This window comes from Podarcis cretensis (genome assembly GCF_951804945.1).
Source record: "Podarcis cretensis genome assembly, chromosome: 10".
Lineage (NCBI taxonomy): Eukaryota > Metazoa > Chordata > Lepidosauria > Squamata > Lacertidae > Podarcis > Podarcis cretensis.
The window spans coordinates 11,188,042-11,207,545 of record NC_137179.1 but is presented as its reverse complement, the minus strand read 5'-3'; the positions used below and the strand labels follow the sequence as shown (position 1 = coordinate 11,207,545).

The 19,504-nt window shown below is 44.0% G+C and overlaps 1 protein-coding gene across 6 annotated transcripts in view; it reads right to left on the bottom strand.

The window, feature by feature from the left end:
- CELF2 (CUGBP Elav-like family member 2) overlaps positions 1–19,504 on the bottom strand; it is a 561,934-nt gene that overhangs the window by 511,986 nt on the left and 30,444 nt on the right. The gene's annotated exons all lie outside the window — the stretch shown is intronic.

The following is a 19,504-nucleotide window of genomic DNA, read 5'->3' as shown; positions in this document are numbered from 1 at the left end:
CACTTTCATTCTATCCTTATCTATTAAATTTGTTCATTGCTTTTTCTTGCCCAAGGCAACCCAAACAAACAAAACAAACAAAACAAACCTCTGCATAGATACATTGACTCAGGGGAAGGATACATCAAAACATACCCCAACAACGTCTAAAAGACTAAAAAAAATAGCTATAGGCCAAAGGCCTGGTTATAGAGGAATTTTTTTTCCTTGGAGCTAGAGATTTTGCCTAGAGAGCAACATAAATTAATCCCCAAATACTAAAGACTGGCTTAACACATTTATAAGTGTGTATTGGAGGAATAGGCTAAACAAGAAATGCTTCTCAAATGATCAAAACATATATATACTATACAGTGGTACCATATGCACTGGCTAATAATTAGTTTCCAGGACCCAATTCAAAGTGCTGTTTTTGACCTATAAAGCCTTAAACGGCTCAGGACTGCAATACTTTAAGGACCGCTTCTTCCCATATGAACCTACCCGGACCCTGAGATCATCTTCTGAGGCCATTCTTTGTGTGCCTCCTCCTCGAGAGGTCCAGAGGGTGACAATACGAGAACGGGGCCTTCTCTGCAGTGGCTCCTCGTCTGTGGAATGCTCTCTCCAGGGAAGTTCGCCTGGCGCCTTCACTATACATCTTCAGGTGCCAGGTGAAAACATTCCTCTTCAACTAGGCCTTTGCCTGACCTGACATCCTATACCCTTTTTAAAATGCTGGCCCTTTTGGGGGGAGCGATTGGGTTTTTGTTTAGATTTTATGTAACTGATTTTTAATGTGAACCACCCTGAGACCTTTGGGTATAGGGCGGTATAAAAATAAAATAAATAATAATAATACAGTGGTACATCTGGTTGCAAATGAGAACCATTCTGGAGGCCCGTTCGCAACCTGAAAAGAACGTAACCCATGTCTGCGCATGCACAGGTCATGATTCGCCACTTCTGTGCATGTGTGTGACATCATTTTGCGCAACTGCGCATGCGCGAGTGGTGAAACCCGGAAGTAACCCATTCCGGTACTTCCGGGTGACCGCGGGATGCAACCTGAAAACGCTCAACCTGAAACAAACGTAACATGAGGTATGACTGTAATAATAATAATACCTCAGTCTACGAACAGCCCTGTTAACGAACTATTCAGTATACAAACTCCACAAACCCGGAAGTAGGTGTTCCGGTTTGCGAACTTTACCTCGGTCTACGAACAGAAGCTGAACGGTGGAAGGGCACCGGCAGCAGGAGGCCTCATTTGGGAAAGTGTGCCTCAGTTTAAGAATGGCTTTAGTTTAAGAAAGGACTTCCGGAATACAGTATCATATCATATACAATGTTGAAAGAATCCAAATTTTTTAGAGAAGAACATACCATTGGTTCTCCAGCTCATGTTTAATTATGTTTGATCCGAGATCCAGCAAATGTTCCAAACAAATCATTTTATCAGCCTGTCCAAGCAATGTTCCCTCTGCGTTAGGGTGAAATTTTTCTCTTTGGGGAACGATAGAAGATATTTTGTGTTGGAAAACACAATAATGGATTGGACATGGAAGATAAGAAGAATTCACGCACACCCAGACACAACTGTTCAGCTTGAATTTAGCATCTTTAAAACAGCACTGCTTTATCTACTAGACTACACAGTACTTGGCTAACAGCCAGGCAGGTTTGCAGGTGCTAGAGCTAGCCACTGGCGACTCTCCTTCTTCTCCCTTCCTGGAAGGCCAGTGAAACTCTCCAGTTCACAGCATGAGCTTGCATGCATGAATTCCCACATGCAAATCCAATTTAGGTCCCTATGCACTCTCGCTTCTTGAATGAACACATGGAAAGGAGATGATTAAGAGAGACAGAGACGAGAGAGAGAGAGAGAGAGAGAGAGAGAGAGGGAGAGAGAAATCCCCAGCCCCTTTAAGCGATGCTTTGAAAAAACCGAAGGCATTGATATAACCATCGAGGACCAACTCTCCACCGCAAAACAGTTGCCCCACAGCACCCCACAGTACCTCAAAGGAAGAGAGCAAAAGTAAACAGGACGTCCTGTTTGTAATATTTGCAGCCACCTTGTGCTGAGTTAGGCTGCAGGCCCTTTTGAAGTAGCCTAGGGTTTTCTAAAACCGTGAGTCTCATAGGAACAGCTGTGAAGGGAGAGAGACTTCATCAAGCAATGGATTTCCCCACCTGCCTTGCCCCACCTTCCAGCCCCAGGTGCCTTCATAAGGGAGCTGTTTCCAGGGGAACAACTGTGAGGGGAGAGAGACTCTGTTTGTCATGGTGGGTGGGTCTTGGATTCACCTGTGCTGCCCCACCTCCTGCCCCAGGAACCTTCAGAAGGGAGTGGCTGCCGTGGGCATTAGGTATATGTGTCCTTTAATGAGCTGGAGTGAAAGGTTATGAGGGGTTGGAGAGTGTGCATGAACTTAACAGTGTTTGGTTTATTTTTTTGGCTGCTATGTTGTTAATGTTAATATTGTTGTAAAGATTATAAATGCTGCATTGATTTGAGACCTTTGGGTATAGGGCGGTATATAATTAATTAAATCATCATCATCATCGTCGTATGGTAAAGGTACCCCTGCCCGTACGGGCCAGTCGTGTCCGACTCTAGGACTGTGCGCCCATCTCACTTAAGAGGCCGGGGGCCAGCGCTGTCCGGAGACCCTTCGGGTCACGTGGCCAGCGTGACGAAGCTGCTCTGGCGAGCCGGCACCAGCGCAGCACATGGAAACGCCGTTTACCTTCCCGCTAGAAAGCGGTACCTATTTATCTACTTGCACTTAGGGGTGCTTTCGAACTGCTAGGTGGGCAGGAGCTGGGACCGAAAGATGGGAGCTCACCCCGCCGCGGGGATTCGAACCGCCGACCATGCGATCGGTAAGCCCTAGGCGCTGAGGTTTTACCCACAGCGCCACCCGCGTTCCATGTGACTTTTGCTTTAATTGTGATGCTTGGTTTATTTTGTAGTTGTTGCTTTGTTAACGGTGTTGTATAGATTGCAATTGTTTCCCAGGTGGCCTGTTAATTATCCTATATCATTAATGCTGTATTTGTGATGTTCTATCATGTTATTGTTATTTACTATTTGTAAGATGCTTCGGGATTCCTTTGACTGAAGCGGCTTAGAAATATAATAAACCAGTTCAAATAATAAAATCTCTCGGAACCTCTCCCTCTACTGGAACTGGCGGGAACTGAATCTATACCACTGAGCTATAACAGGCATGTCTAACGGGTAGATCGCAATCTACTTGTAGATCTCAGGGTGCTCCTGGTAGATCCTGGTCGATCTCTGGCCCCTCAGCGATCTTTTTTTTTTTTTAATGCATTTTTTTATTTAAAAAAAAAGCTCACCAACTTCGACTTCCAGAAAAAATCTCAACTCTGGCTTCCTTTAAAAAGCTCAACAACTTTGGGTTCCAAAAAAAGAGGGTAGATCACTGCCAGGTTTTTTTTTTATACTGTGAGTAGATCGCAGTCCCTGATGAATGTGGAAGGCCCACTCCGATTCATTAAGTAACTCATCTTGATGCATGGACTACTCAGACAGCAAACTGTTCTAGATGACCCCAGAAATTGTCATGTAATGCACAGAACACAAGCCCCCATGTATTAATGCAGAGGGTCCACTTAAGACCCCTCATCCCACAAAAATCCCAGCAACTTGAAAACCATCTGATTCCTTATGCTCCACCTTGATCACTGGGATCCTCTGATGGTGCACTTCAAGTGGCTTCCTCGTGCCCCTTAGGTTCGGTTGTCCTTTGCTAGAAGCTGAGTCTTAAGTGTGGCAGGTCTTGTGAGAAGAGGCTCAACATGAATAATTGCAGCAATAATAATAATAATAATAATAATAATAATAATAATAATTTATTATTTATACCCCGCCCATCTGGCTGGGCCTCCCCAGCCACTCTGGGCGGCTTCCATAGAAAGCAAAAATACAATAAAATATCACACGTTAAAAACTTCCCTGAACAGGGCTGCCTTAAGATGTCTTCTGAATGTCAGGTAGTTGTTTATCGCTTTGACATCTGCTGGAAGGGCGTTCCACAGGGCGGGCGCCACTACCGAGAAGGCCCTCTGCCTGGTTCCCTGTAGCTTTACTTCTCGCAGTGAGGGAACCGCCAGAAGGCCCTCGGCGCTAGACCTCAGCGTCCGGGCAGAATGATGGGGGTGGAGACGCTCCTTCAGGTATACTGGACCGAGGCCATTTAGGGCTTTAAAGGTCAGCACCAACACTTTGAATTGTGCTCGGAAACGTACTGGGAGCCAATGTAGGTCTTTCAAGACCGGTGTTATATGGTCTCGGCGGCCGCTCCCAGTCACCAGTCTAGCTGCCGCATTCTGGATTAGTTGTAGTTTCCGAGTCACCTTCAAAGGTAGCCCCACGTAGAGTGCATTGCAGTAGTCCAAGCGGGAGATAACCAGAGCATGCACCACTCTGGCGAGACAGTCCACAGGCAGATAGGGTCTCAGCCTACGTACCAGATGGAGCTGGTAAACAGCTGCCCTGGACACAGATTTGATCTGTGCCTCCATGGACAGCTGTGAGTCCAAGATGACTCCCAGGCTGCGCACCTGGTCCTTCAGGGGCACAGTTACCCCATTCAGGACCAGGGAATTCTCCACACCTGCCCGCCTCCTGTCCCCCAAAAACAATTTTAAAGAAATCTTTTGGAAACTCTTCTATTCAGAAAAGCCTTTGAATTAGGAACCTCCTGCTCTCACTCAGTAGTTATCAGTGTTTTTATTTATCTCTTTCGGGGTTTCCCAAACTTGGGTCTCTAGCGGTTTTTGGACTACAATTCCCATCATCACTGACCACTGTTCCTGCTAGCTAGGGATGATGGGAGTTGTAGTCCAAAAACTGCTGGAGACCCAAGTTTGGGAAACCCTGATCTACTTTCACACGTAGTATATCACCTTGCTGCATTTTTATAAAAAGTGCAGTGTATAAAATATTAAAATAAATAAGTTGATTGGCAACTTCAAGGCCTTTCCAGCCCCCCCCCTTTCTTACAGTTCTTTATCTTTAAACTGGATTTGGACCCTACAAATAAATAAACCAAACAAACAAAGGAGTATCTTCTGATGGCCATCAAAATACAGGGGCATTACGGCTGTCCAATTTAAGGGCCTCCTATCAAAATTAACCTTGAAGGGCACAGGAGTGGGAGCAATTAGATTACTACTTATGCGCAAGAAGAATTAAATCCCAACACTTGATTTTGTCAGAACAACTCAAATTCCACATCACACACCCCTCCTGCCTGCTTATAGTAATAACACACCCTCCTCCTTTTGCTTTCCATTTGGCAGAAGTTGCAACTTTCACACATTATAACTCACACAGACATTAAATGAACTTTAACTACTTTAGCTTTAAATGTGGCACATACAGGACATTAGTGGGGCAAAGCTGAAAAATAAAGCATGATTGCATTTCCTACTTCATCCAGAAAAGCAAAACACAAATAATAATAATAATAAATAATACATTTTTATTTATACCCTGCCCTTCCCGGTTCAGGAAACCGGCTCAGGGCGGCTAACAACAAATTTAAAACACTTACAGTGGTGCCTCGCAAGACGAAATTAATCCGTTCCTTGAGGCTCTTCGTATAGCGGTTTTTTTGTCTTAGCGGTTTAGCGGCTTTTAGCGATCAGCTGTTAAGCGGCTTATCAGCGGATCAGCTGATAAGTGGCTTAGCAGCTTAGGAAAAGGGGGGGAGGGGGGGAAAACCACAGGAACTCGCAAGACATTTTCGTCTTGCGAAGCAAGCCCATAGGGAAATTCGTTTTGCGAAGCGCCTCCAAAACGGAAAACCCTTTCGTCTAGCGGGTTTTTCGTCTTGCGAGGCGTTCGTCTTGCGGGGCACCACTGTAATTGATGCTACAAAAAACCAGCATAAAATACAGTATAAAGTGTAAATAACAATAAAATCAAGAATCAAGAATCCATTTAGGGGGGAAATCCATCCAATAAACATTAGATGATCACCAGGGCTAGCTGGCTAAATTATTCCCACTTGGGCCAGCGAGGAGACCAGGGAAGAACCAGCTGTGGGATCCCAGAGTGGGCAATCTTCACAAAAAGGGGAGGGGGAGGGAAAGAAGGGGAACAAAAGATCAGGCCAGGTTCAAATTGAAAGCCAGGCGGAATAGCTCTGTCTTACAGGCCCTGAGGAAGGAAGTTAAATCTAGCAGGGCCCTGGTCTCATGGGACAGAGCATTCCACCAGGTCGGAGCCATCACTGAGAAGGCCCTGGCTCTGGTGGAGGATAATCTAACTTCCTTAGGGCCTGGGACCTAAGCAGTACATGTGAAAAGGATCTAGGAGTGTTGGTTGACTACAAACTTGACATGAGCCAACAGTGTGACGCGGTAGCTAAAAAAGCCAATGCAATTCTGGGCTGCATCAATAGGAGTATAGCATCTAGATCAAGGGAAGTAATAGTGCCACTGTATTCTGCTCTGGTCAGACCTCACCTGGAGTACTGTGTCCAGTTCTGGGCACCACAGTTCAAGAAGGACACTGACAAACTGGAACGTGTCCAGAGGAGGGCAACCAAAATGGTCAAAGGCCTGGAAACGATGCCTTATGAGGAACGGCTAAGGGAGCTGGGCATGTTTAGCCTGGAGAAGAGGAGGTTAAGGGGTGATATGATAGCCATGTTCAAATATAGAAAAGGATGTCACATAGAGGAGGGAGAAAGGTTGTTTTCTGCTGCTCCAGAGAAGCGGACACGGAGCAATGGCTCCAAACTACAAGAAAGAAGATTCCACCTAAACATTAGGAAGAACTTCCTGACAGTAAGAGCTGTTCGACAGTGGAATTTGCTGCCAAGGAGTGTGGTGGAGTCTCCTTCTTTGGAGGTCTTTAAGCAGAGGCTTGACAACCATATGTCAGGAGTGCTTTGATGGTGTTTCCTGCTTGGCAGGGGGGTTGGACTCGATGGCCCTTGTGGTCTCTTCCAACTCTATGATTCTATGATTCTATGACCTCTAAACTATGATTATTCATGGACCTTAAGGTCCTCTGTGGGGCAGACCAGGATAGGCGGTCCCGTAAGTACGAGGGCCCTAAGCCACAAAGGGCTTTAACGGTCAAAACCAGCACCTTAAACCTGACCCGATACCCCACTGGGAGCCAGTGCAACTGGTAAAGCACTGGGTGAATATGCTCCCATATGCATTGCAAAGTATTCAAGGTCTCTGCATGGAGGCAAAAATTATTTATATACTACTCAGGAGGTTTAACAGGAAAATAGGGAAGATGACAGGCTGTGTAGAATTTCTAAACTAGGGGTGCTAGTTAGTTGTATCTCTGCCAGGTTGCTCCCTGACTTTTGACGTTCCACTTTATCAAATATGCTAACAAAGTGTAAATCAGGATAGCAGAATCCATTGCTCTTATGGAGGTATATTTCCAGAACTTTGCAACGTATTAAAAGGACACACCACTTTTGATATTTCTCTGTTTATAAATTGCGATCAGAAATGGTGACATTCTTCAGGTTTATGTAAATATTTTCCTCAGAATGCAGCATTTTTTAAAAGTAGCTTATGAATTCCACTTTCCCCATTTTTATTCTCTCTCTCTCTCCCTCCGCTTGCAGGACCACAAATGAAGTGTGTGGACGTATTTTGCTTTCCAAGCTATTATCATAAAGCCACGTGCATATATAATCCAGTGCCAATGTTCTGAAACCTGCAATTCCTACTGGAATTCCAAGGGAACCAAAGTGCAGAGATATCAGGAAGTCAGGACAACAATGGGAGTGGGATGGTGGGAATCTGCTCTTCCCTACTGGTGGAACGTCGTGGGAGAACCAAGTTCTGGTGGCCTCCTCTCAATTACCATCAACTGAGGGAGAAAAGCACGGATTGCACTTCTCTTCCAAGGGAATGTTTAGGGAGGAGGTGGAAACAATGGCTCATGTTTGCAGAGTGATTTTATGTAGCAGTTTCCGTGCCCCAGAGGATTCCTCACTTGGCACCCAAGAAATTATGTTTCTGGCAAGCACTTGTTCCATCTCTCCTACACCCTGGGCCCAGTCATGGCCTTGGCTGGCAGCCATGATGCTCACTATGTAAACACCATGGGAATCGACCTGTGCTTTAACCAAGAAATCCCAGGGACACCAGCATGGAGGGAGACAAGGAAACAGTGGTTGTCTCTGCAGACATCCCATGGACCTGACACATGGTCTTGCTTCCGCCTGTCTCAAGGCAAATAAAAAAAAAAAGTAGTCTAAACACCGACAACTGGGAAACACTGGCCTGTGAGTGCTCCAGTTGGAGAACAGCCTTTACCAAAGGTGTCATGGACTTTAAAGACTCTCAAACTCAGGGTGAAAGGGAGAAACGTGCTAAGAGGAAGGCAGGCTTGGCAAATCTACACCGTGATCAACTCCCGCCCTGGGTCCAGAATTGGCCTCCACAGTCACTCATGGACTCATTGTTAAAACCATGTTTATGGAAGACAATCTTACTTGGCTATGAGTGATCGCCAAAGAAGAAAAAGACATTGCAACCAGTGCTGGATTTAAGTATAAGCGAAACAAACTATAGCTTATGGCCCCACTCTCTTGCCCCCTCCCCCCAAAAAAAAAAAAAAATTAAAGGAAAAAACTGGATGTACATTTCCAAAATATAAGATAAAAAACCAAAGTATTTCAGTTCAGTTTAATTTGATAAAATACATATTTTGTTATGTGCAAATGGCTCGAGATACCTATTAGGTCCATAAATTACCACATAGCATATATTCAACACAAAAAACAGTGCCAATTTGTTGTTGACAAAGGACAGCTGGACATACAAAGGGCCCCAATTACCTTCAGTAGCTGAGGGCCTCATCAAAACTAAATCTGGCCCTGATTGCAACCCCTTACAAATGACACAGGGGAAGTGAATGTCTGGGGTGGTAGGGTCTTGAGGGCCAGATAGAAAGGCTTGGAAGGCCACATTTGGTCCAAGACCTAAGGCTATCCAACCCTGCAACACTTTATTCCAGTATTCGAAGTTCTGGCAAACAGCTAAATATCAGCTGCACCAATAATCTCCAATGCAGGCTTCAAAGGGGCCTTTTAAATTTACGACGCTATATGCATTTCTAAATGCATTTCTAAAACAAGTTCAAAAATATGCATTTAGATGTGACTTTTTATGTATGGAATAGAGATAAAATGTGGAAATGGGACAGGACAGAGGTGTGAAGGAACACACATAGACTGATGGGAAAGAGGCGATTCGTATCTCTGCTAACATATCCCTTTTCTCTCATGAACGACCAAAATTAAATACGAAGGATGACCCAAAATTGCTCTGCTGCTTATAGCAGACCCAGTTGCCAGCGCTTATCCCAGAAGCAATCTTAATTTGAACCATGTTCCCCGTGGGAAAATAACTAGAGAATCTTTGGTCAATAAAAAAAAGACAGTAAGTTGACTGCAGTTTACTCAAACAAACCTTTAACCAGCTTGGCACTGTGTGATAAAACTGTACATGGAGTAATCCTTAATTTTCGCTCACCATTCTCATAACTGTGCTGCCGATATTAAATAAATCGGAGCAGAGGCATCAGATATACAAACAGATTGACTTAAAATATATCCCAACCCCCCAAAAAGAAGAAGAGTAAACTGGCTTTACAGTTTTCGGAACTATAAAAGTATATTTTTTTTTGGGGGGGGGGGATTGCATAAAAAGCTATTATCCACGATGCGCTTGTTTAAAAGGGCAATTTTCCACAGAGGGAAGGAAATGAAATTTGTTCAGAAGGGATTTAATCTGTATAGATATGCACAATATGGGACAGGAAATTGCAATCCTCACTTATCAGATGGACCTCTACACCTCAAGGCTGTGGGGCGAATAAACTGATAAAAGTTTGGGCTCTGGTTTTTGGAACAATTCTGCGCAAGATCCACCGCAATGTTTACTTTAGTCTAGAAAGCTCAGAATTGTCCAAAAGGCTGCATGCTAAAGGGAACAGACTAGGAACCTGTTCCTCCCTTCACAGTCGATTGTACAATGGTACCTTGTTTCTCAAACTTAATCCGTTCCAGAAGTCCGTTCCAAAACCAAAGCGTTCCAAAACCAAGGCACGTTTTCCCATAGAAAGCAATGCAAAACGGATTAATCTGTTCCAGACTTTTAAAAACAACCCCTAAAACAGCAATTTAACATGAATTTTACTATCTAACAAGACCACTGATCCATAAAATGAAAGCAATAAACAATGTACCGCAATCACACAATCAATCAGTCCATCTGTAGCTGAAGTGGGTTGCACGCAGTCACAAAAACAAAACAAAAAAACAGCCACAAATACACAAAATAAATAGCAAAAACAGACAGACCTCAGTGTGGCACTCAAATCAGAAGCGCAACACTCAAAACAGAGCATGTTCGGCTTCCAAAAAAAGTTCACAAGCCGGAACACTTACTTCTGGGTTTGCAGTGTTTGGGTTCCAAGTTGTTTGAGTATCAAGGCGTTTGAGAACCAAGGTACCACTGTAGGTTCCTTGGGACAGGGAACACCAACGCAGCCCTCTCCGCCAGAGCAACCCCCCCCCCACCAGAGCAATGTTGGGCTGTGATGAGTCACCTGTCCGCCTGTGCAGGAGAGAGCTTGGAAGGGCACAGAGGAGAACTGGACTGGGCTGTGATCGTCTGTACTGGGTCACCTGCCTTAAAAATTGTGCATCCAGGCCCACGGACGCCCTGGCATTCCCCACACTACAGTTTGGAAGGGACCCATGGGTCATCTAGTCCAATGCAGGAATCGCAGCTAGAGCATCCGTGATAGGTGGTCATGCAACCTCTGCTTAAAAACCTCCAAGGAAGGAAAGTTCGCAACCTTCTAATGTGCTGATGGTTGCTAACTTCTGTTTGCTCACATTCATACAGATGTTTTCCAGGTCAGCCTTATTGCTACTCCATCCTGGGCTACAGAATCAGATTCCTCCTACTGGCAAAATAGGTGAGTGGTGGCACTTGCAAACCCCTGGTGGATTACAAGCTGGATCTGGGCCACGGCTGCAGACACTGCAAGAGCAATAAATCTTAGCAGTTGGCTGAAGCCCAGGGCAGCTCCCAACAACTGCCACCAACATCAGTGAGGGAGGAGGCCAACATCATTAGACCCCTCTTATGAGGATTCTAACTGGCATCAAGTCAGCTGTCTGATAGACGAACCAGGTGGCAGAAGCTGCCTTGTCTTCTTGGCTGTTGCCACTGTTACCAACTCTGCTCCTGGATCTGATCTATGTGATCAGAGGGGGCCGTTGTTCTCAGGGCCGGGTGGGGAGAGTAAAACAGCCAGAACTGAAACTGGTGATAGCTCTAGGAAAGGTAAAGGGACCCCTGACCATTAGGTCCAGTCGTGACCGACTCTGGGGTTGCGGCGCTCATCTTGCTTTATTGGCCGAGGGAGCCGGAGTACAGCTTCCGGGTCATGTTGCCAGCATGACTAAGCCACTTCTGGTGAACCAGAGCAGTGCATGTACAACGTTTACCTTCCTGCTGGAGCAGTACCTATTTATCTACTTGCACTTTTGATGTACTTTCGAACTGCTAGGTTGGCAGGAGCAAGGACCGAGCAACGGGAGCTCACCCCTCGTCGCAGGGATTCGAACTGCCAACCTTCTGATCGGCAAGCCCTAGGCTCTGTGGTTTAACAAACAGTGCCATCCACATCCCTTAGCGGTAGCTCTAGAAACTGCAAATTCAAGAATGTGCAATTGAGCTTTTATTCCCCTCTGCCCTCCCCCTCTTCTTTCCTCGTATGTCGTGTTCTTTCAGGTCGCAATCCTGAGAGAAGCGACCATCTCAGTAATGGTTTTTGTAGAGAGCTGCTTTGAGAGCCTTTCTGGCTAAAGGGCAGCGTATAAAAGCTGCAAATAGCCTAAATAAGCAGGGCAAACGAAGGTGTGTGTGTGTGTGTGTGTTTCCTGGTTGCTAAGCATGTCAATAGCCTGGAATGAGAGGAGAAGGGATTGGAGAAGTGAAATCACTTCTGGTGGTTCCCTAAAGCAAGGAGAGCCGTTGTATCTCATTTGGAGGAAAGCCCACAGGTTCTCAAAATGCAGTCTTTGAGCCACCCCAGCCCAAGTCTTAACTTTTTGATGTGTTTGGCGCTTGCACGTGCAACCAAAATGCTCCGGGAGGAGGAAGAGGCAGACCGATTCAAGAGACCCAAGTCATATACTAGAAGCCGGATTATCTCTGCCTAATCAAGTCTGTGGTTGCTCTTGCAAGATGCTTGTGCATTAAAGGGCTCAGTCAGCTGTGGATTCTTCTGTGTCAAAGGCTGCAAACACCAGAACCGAGATCCAGGATTATTGTTCCCCTCCACCTCCATCCTAGTTCTTCCACAGAATACAGTGAACATGTTTTTACATTTGTGTGTGCACGTGTGTGTGTCTGCACACACACACACTTCAGATACCTGTGTGCATAGTATGAATTTTTCTTAAAAATTTCACAGTAAAATTATATCTAGAAGAAATGAAATGAAACTTTTTAAATTATCATTCTCGATACAATTCTTGATTCTTTTCTCTTTTTTGATTCCATTTGCTCTATATTTAATTTTATTGTACAGTCGTACCTCGGAAGTCGAATGCCTTGCGGCTCGAATGTTTTGGTTCTTGCAAACCTGGAAGTGAGTGTTTCCGTTTTTTGGAACCCAAACGTCCGATGCAGCTTCCGCAGCTTCCCATTGGCTGCAGGAGCTTACTGCAGCCAATTGGAAGCCGTGCCTTGGTTTCTGAACATTTTGGAAGTCGACGGACTTCCGGAATGGATTCCATTCAACTTTTGAGGTGCAACTGTATTGTGAAAATTTTAATAAAACTTCCTACTATGATACCTGTGTGAATATGGGTTATTAAATCAATTACCTGCTCTTCACTAGTAGCTTTCAGGGTGGGTTACAACAACATTAAAATCCAGTGTTAAAAACAGCTAAAACAAATCAGTGTCACAGCAATACAAGAGGGAAAGAGAGAGAGAGAGAGAATTGAGAGAATTACAGGCAAACTATACACACGCGGAACAATTCACTTGGAAGCATGTCAGGGTTTTTCAAAATAACAACAAATATTGAGTCGGTGGAAGAAGATTGGAAAAAATTTAAAGCATATCTTCAAAAATATTGTAAATTTAAGGAATGTTAGAAAGATGTTGGAAAAAGAAAATTAGGTGGTTTTGGTAGAAATAATATAAAGGATTAAGTAAAAATGAGTTGATGAACTTGATGAAAGAGAGGACGTTAAATTATAATATAATAAATTAAATTACTTAAATGAAAATAAGGTTGGAAGGATTTGCTGAAATAACGATTTGAACTAGAATACAAAATTGGGAGGTGAGGGGAGGTCAAGGAAATAAGTAAAGGAAGAAAGTTATGTAAAGGTTTAATCAGTTCTTTTTATATTTTTAAGTGAATGTATTTTTCATTTTCATTTTCATTTTCATTTCCTTTCTTTGTTGTTGTGTTCTTCTTTTGTATTTTGTATTGTTCTTTTTTCTTTTTGTAACTTTTAAACTCTGAATAAATATCATTAAAAAAACAAAAACAAAATAACAACAAATATTGTACGAGGGAGGGGAAGGTAGACAAGTTGGTAATTTGTTTATTGAAAAGTTCAGCGGCTTTGTGGTATATTGGTAGGGTGATGCCCAACCCTATGTAACTGGCAGCCAGTGTAGCTGGCCCAGGATCGATGTAATAAGCTTAAACCGTTATGTCCTGCTGAGCAACCTGGCTGCCAAATTCCACACCAGCTGAAATTTCTGACCCTCCTTCAGAGGCAGTTCTATGTAAAACATGTTGCAATGATCTAACCTAGGACAATCCAGACTCAGAGACAGGAGAGGAGAGGGGCCAGGAGTCAGAGATGAGGCCGGCTGCTGAAGAGTCCAGGGAGTCTCCCCCTCCTGCTGCTACCAGCTCCCCTCCCCATCTCCCAGAACAGGCACCCCAAATGCGGCCCTCCAGATGTTTTGGGACTACAATTCCCATTATCTATGACCACTGGTCCTGTTAGCTAGGGATGATGGGAGTTGTAGTCCCAAAACATCTGGAGGGCCGAGTTTGAGGGTTCGTGTCCCAGAACATGCAGAGAAATGAAGAGAGCAGAGGAGAGATTGGTTGTGCACAGGCACAGTCTATGATTGCTTGGGGGGGGGAACCCTAGAGAGGACGAGACTTTGGGAACCATGGGAAAGTGGGAACCTTCAGTCCTTGCAACTGCTTCACTGGGGGAGACCTGCTGGGATTACTGGCCTGCACTGTTTTGGTTTCTTTGAAGTAAGAGTTAACTTCACTGACACCATTGGGGGTTTTTTTTATTGCTGAATGTCACCTGACTCCAGCTCCTGACACCCTGGAATGAGAGAATTCTGGTCCTGGAAGCTTATCTGTGTTCTTTTCTTGGCAGCTCATCAAAGCCCTTTATTTGGTTGAGTTTGGCAGAGTAGCCATTTTGATGCAGGAACTTTCCACCTATCCCTGTAAGTTAACAAAAGCCTGTACAGTGGTACCTTGGGTTAAGAACTTCATTCGTTCCAGAGGTCCGTTCTTAACCTGAAACTGTTCTTAACTTGAGGTACCACTTTAGCTAATACCGTGCCGCCAGAGCACGATTTCTGTTCTCATCCTGAAGCAAAGTTCTTAACCCGAGGTACTATTTCTGGGTTAGCAGAGTCTGTAACCTGAAGCGTTACACTGTACTGCCCTAAGAAAAACTCATGTCAGCAACTCAGTCAACTGAGAGGTTCTTCCATGACACAACCTTAGCTTTGCTTTCACCTGGGAAACAGCTCTTAAGAGTAGGGGGAGCAGTGAGGGAGGTCAAAGCAGTGTTGTACTAACATACACCTCTTGGCAAAAATTTGACCGCTACCTGTCAGCAGCTGCACTTAACCTCAGTCTACTTTCAGCAATAATAACGTAAAAGGAATCAAGACATGTGAGCAAGATTTTAGCTTTCAAAAAGAAAGCGAAGGTGTGTGGACGGGGAGCACTTCAGTCATCCAAGGGTCCTGAGCATCTCCCATGCACATACATGGAGCTCCATGCAAGGTTCCCTTTTCCATTAAAGGAGCCTCAGCTCTCTTCAATGGCGGCCATCATTCAAAACAGAATGCTGGGCATTGGGTCCAGCTGAGCTGTGGATTCACTGGATCAGAGAGACTGGAGACTAATAGAGCTGAAGGAATTGGTGACAAGGGGCACTACCGACCCTTCTGCAAGACGTTACTCAGAATGCTATTTCACAGCTGGAAGCATCGTCCTTTGTAATCCTATTACAATTCACAGGTTGTTTATTTTGAAGTCTCTGCACAGTCCAGCACAACCCACTGACACACTTTAAAAGCATTTCACCACCCCTGAGAGAGATTCTGAACCCCTGCGTCAAATGATGAGTCACCAAAAAGCATATGCAAAGTTTCCAGTCCTCCTTCGCAATCGGGTCTGGCACATTATTTGCGGGAAATATAATTCCATGAAATGAGTGGGGTGTTTTTTTGTTGTTGTTGTTTTACATTTAGGCAGATAAAGTGATTTTTTGGAATGCTCAAGGCGCTATGACAAAGAAATCACAGCTTGCACAGATTAAGACAAGAGCAATAAAAAGTGATTTTCGAGATACACCCCAGTATCAGATTCTCTGAAACAAAGATTCCATAAAAGAGTTTTTAAGAAAGGGAGGGGCACACACACACAAAATGTTGTGCAAGCAAAATATATACACAGCTGGGGACAAAGAAACTCTGCATAACTTAGAGGCTCTTTCTTTTGAATGCAACATCTCCCTTCCCTGCAAGTTTCCACACCAGTTTGGAATGGGGAAATGTGTCATTTTTGGTTTCTTGATTTTTGCAATCTTCAGTCCTCCATAACAGTTTCAATTTATTATTATTTATTATTATTATTATTATTATTATTATTATTATTATTATTATTTTAAAAAAGAATTTTATTAGTATTTTCCACACAAAAACAACACAAAAGATATCAAAAGATAACAATACGCAACACAAAAAAACATTCGAAAACTAAAAAGACAAAACAAAACAAAACAAAAAAACAAATCCATATCTTACAAATAATGTTATAAACACTAAAACAACAACAAGACATTGACTTCCACCAATCCCACAGCACCTCCTTTATCTCTCATTCTGTCTTCCTGTTATTCTGTTTTCTTTTTTTTCTTTTTGAAGTCCTCGTGAAAACTCATTGGCATTCTAGGGTGAATTTCTCCTAATATGCTGAACTGTGAGTAATGTCAGCCCCAGTCAGCATGGCCAACAGTGAGGGATGATGGGAGATATAAGTTAAACATCTGGAAGGCCAAAGGTCCCCTGCACCTAGTTTACAGCTCTGGGTTTGGAGGAGACAAATCATGAGCCCACGTCTGCATAAGCCACTATAAGGCAAAAAATGGCTTATCACAGCTGCTCCAGAATGGAGGAGGAGGAGGAGAAGAAGAAGAGGAGGAGGAGTTTGGATTTGATATCCCGCTTTATCACTACCATAAGGAGTCTCGAAGCGGCTACCATTCTCCTTTCCCTTCCTCCCCCACAACAAACACTCTGTGAGGTGAGTGGGGCTGAGAGACTTCAGAGAAGTGTGACTAGCCCAAGGTCACCCAGCAGCTGCATGTGGAGGAGCAGGGAAGCGAACCTGGTCCACCAGATTATGAGTCTACCACTCTTAACCACTACACCACACTGGTATCAATCTCCAGCCCCCAACAGCCTGAATACTTGGGTGTTTTTGCTCTGTTGGGTTTACTATTTCGCACAAACAGAGCCTAAAACACCTCACAAAATATTGATGTGATCATATCCAGATTACCTGTTTTGTGTGCACATTAGAGTGCCCCCTTACACAATGCCCAGGAAAGAATGTGGTTCTCAGGTGGACCCCCCCCCCCATCCAGGCACCACCCAGACTGAGATCTTAGCTTTAGCAAAATGGTTGCATCAGGTGTCCTCCTACCATATTGCAATGCAATATATCTTACCACAGTGGGGAAGACTCTGTCTACGTGCATGTCTGCAATCCTGGTGCCCAGCTAGTCTTCCTTCTCAAGGGTTTTTATCTTTAAATGAGATCTGAAACGAACATCTCCTTGTCAGGTGTGCGTGCAGGAGCCAGGCCCTGTGACCAATCGGACTCTGCAGGACTGGGGCCTTCCTAAGCTAGTTCTGAAGAGGCAAGGTGTGGCCTCACAGGTGAGGCTGATTGGTAACTCACAGCACCTGGTGGCAAGAGCCGGGAAGGGATATTAGGTCAGCATTTTGCCTTCGGCTCTTTGCCACAGCAACACGTTCCCTGCCTTGCTGTGTTTGACTCCTTGCTTCTTGATCCTTGGACCCCTGACTTCATGACTCCTTGCTTCTTGATCCTCAGACCCTTGGCTTCTTGACTCCTGGCTTTCTGACCCTCAGACTCTTGGCTTCCTGACTCCTGGCTTCTGGACTCCCGTTCCTGCTGCCACCCCGCCATCTTGCCCCCGGTCCCAACATCCCCAGCCGGGACTTTGATCGCCCGTAACCGGACCGTGGCATTCCTCAAATGTAGAACAGTCTTCTGACAACCCTTAAAATTCAAGGCCATCTTTTGTTAATTCAGACCCTCCTATTTAAAATTAACCGGGGAGTGCACAGGAGTGGGAGAAACTAGGTAAGAGTTTCCCAAACACGAGTCTCCAGCTGTTTTTGCACTACAACTCCCACCATCCCTAGCTAAGAGAACCAGTGGTCAGGAATGATGGGAACCACTGGAGACAAGTTTGGGAAACCCTGGGCTAGATGACTCTATATACACAAGACCAGGCAAACTTCAAGTATTATTATTATTAAAATGTGTATGCTGCACTATACCAGCAGGTCTCAAGGCAGTTCACAGGATAAAACACAACATAAAAACACAAAATACACAATCAAAAGGAAAACAACAATAACCCCCTCCTCTGTAAAGGAGGCCATATGGCTTGCCTAATGCATTTCAGTGAAACCATAAATGCTCTAATTCCAACTACCGTACTTTCCCATGTATAAGATTAAGGTTTTTTCCCTTTAAAATAATGTTTAAAAAGGGGGGTAGTCTTATACATGGGGGCAACCTCCCCCCATTTTCTTACTTTTGAGTCCCCCCAAAATAGGGGACGCCTTATACAGTGGTGCCTCGCAAGACGAAAAGAATCCGTTCCGCGATTCTCTTCGTCTAGCGGTCTTTTCGTCTTGCGAAGCAAGCCCATTGACGGCTTAGCGGATTAGCGCTATTAGCGGTTTAGCGGCTTTTATTTTTTATTTATTTATTTTTTTATAATATTTATTAAAGTTTCCAAAAAGAAATAATACAATATAAAATGAAAAACAGAAAAAAGACAAAATAGAAAAAAAGTGAAAAAAAGATAACAAGGATGCAGAAAATGAAAAATACAAAAATACAAAAATAATTAAAAACATAAAATTTCCATTACTTATTTTCTTTTAACTTATTTTCCAGACCTCCTCATACCTCCCCTTTCTTGTATTCCAATTCAAATTGTTAATTCAACAAATCCTCACCATTAATTTATACTTATTTCTAAACCTTATTTTTTCATATCTCTTTAGCATTACAGCTGAAAACCACTTAATTTCTATCCAACATCATCCTAACATTCAGAAATTTTACAATATTTCTGCAAGTAATCTTTGAACTTCTTCCAATCTTCTTCCACCGACTCTTTTCCCTGGTCTCGGATTCTGCTGGTCATTTCTGCCAATCCCATATAGTCCAACATCTTCATCTGCCATTCTTCCAAAGTGGGTAAATCTTGCGTCTTCCAATATTTTGCAATGAGTATTCTTGCTGCTGTTGTCGCATACATAAAAAAAGTTCTGTCCTTCTTTAACACCAATTGGCCAACCATGCCCAGGAGAAAGGCCTCTGGTTTCTTCTGGAAGGTATATTTAAATACCTTTTTCATTTCATTATAAATCATTTCCCAGAAAGCCTTAATCCTTGGGCACGTCCACCAAAGGTGAAAGAATGTACCTTCGGTCTCTTTACATTTCCAACATTTATTATCGGGCAAATGATACATTTTTGCAAGCTTGACTGGGGTCATGTACCACCTGTACATCATTTTCATGATATTCGCGGTTTAGCGGCTTTTAGCGGCTTAGCGGATAAGCGGATAAGCGGCTTAGAAAAGGGGGGGGGGAGGGAAAAAAACCCTGCAGGAACTCACAAGACATTTTCGTCTTGCGAAGCAAGCCCATAGGAAATTCGTTTTGCGAAGCACCTCCAAAACGGAAAACTCTTTCGTCTAGCGGGTTTTCCATCTTGCGAGGCATTCATCTTGCAGGGCACCACTGTACACGGGGGCATGTTATACACAGAAAAACATGGCAAATTTTAGAAGTTCTAGTTAAACCAGAGCTAAGAAGCAGCACTGAGCAAACTACTGAAACAATAAAGAAATACAAC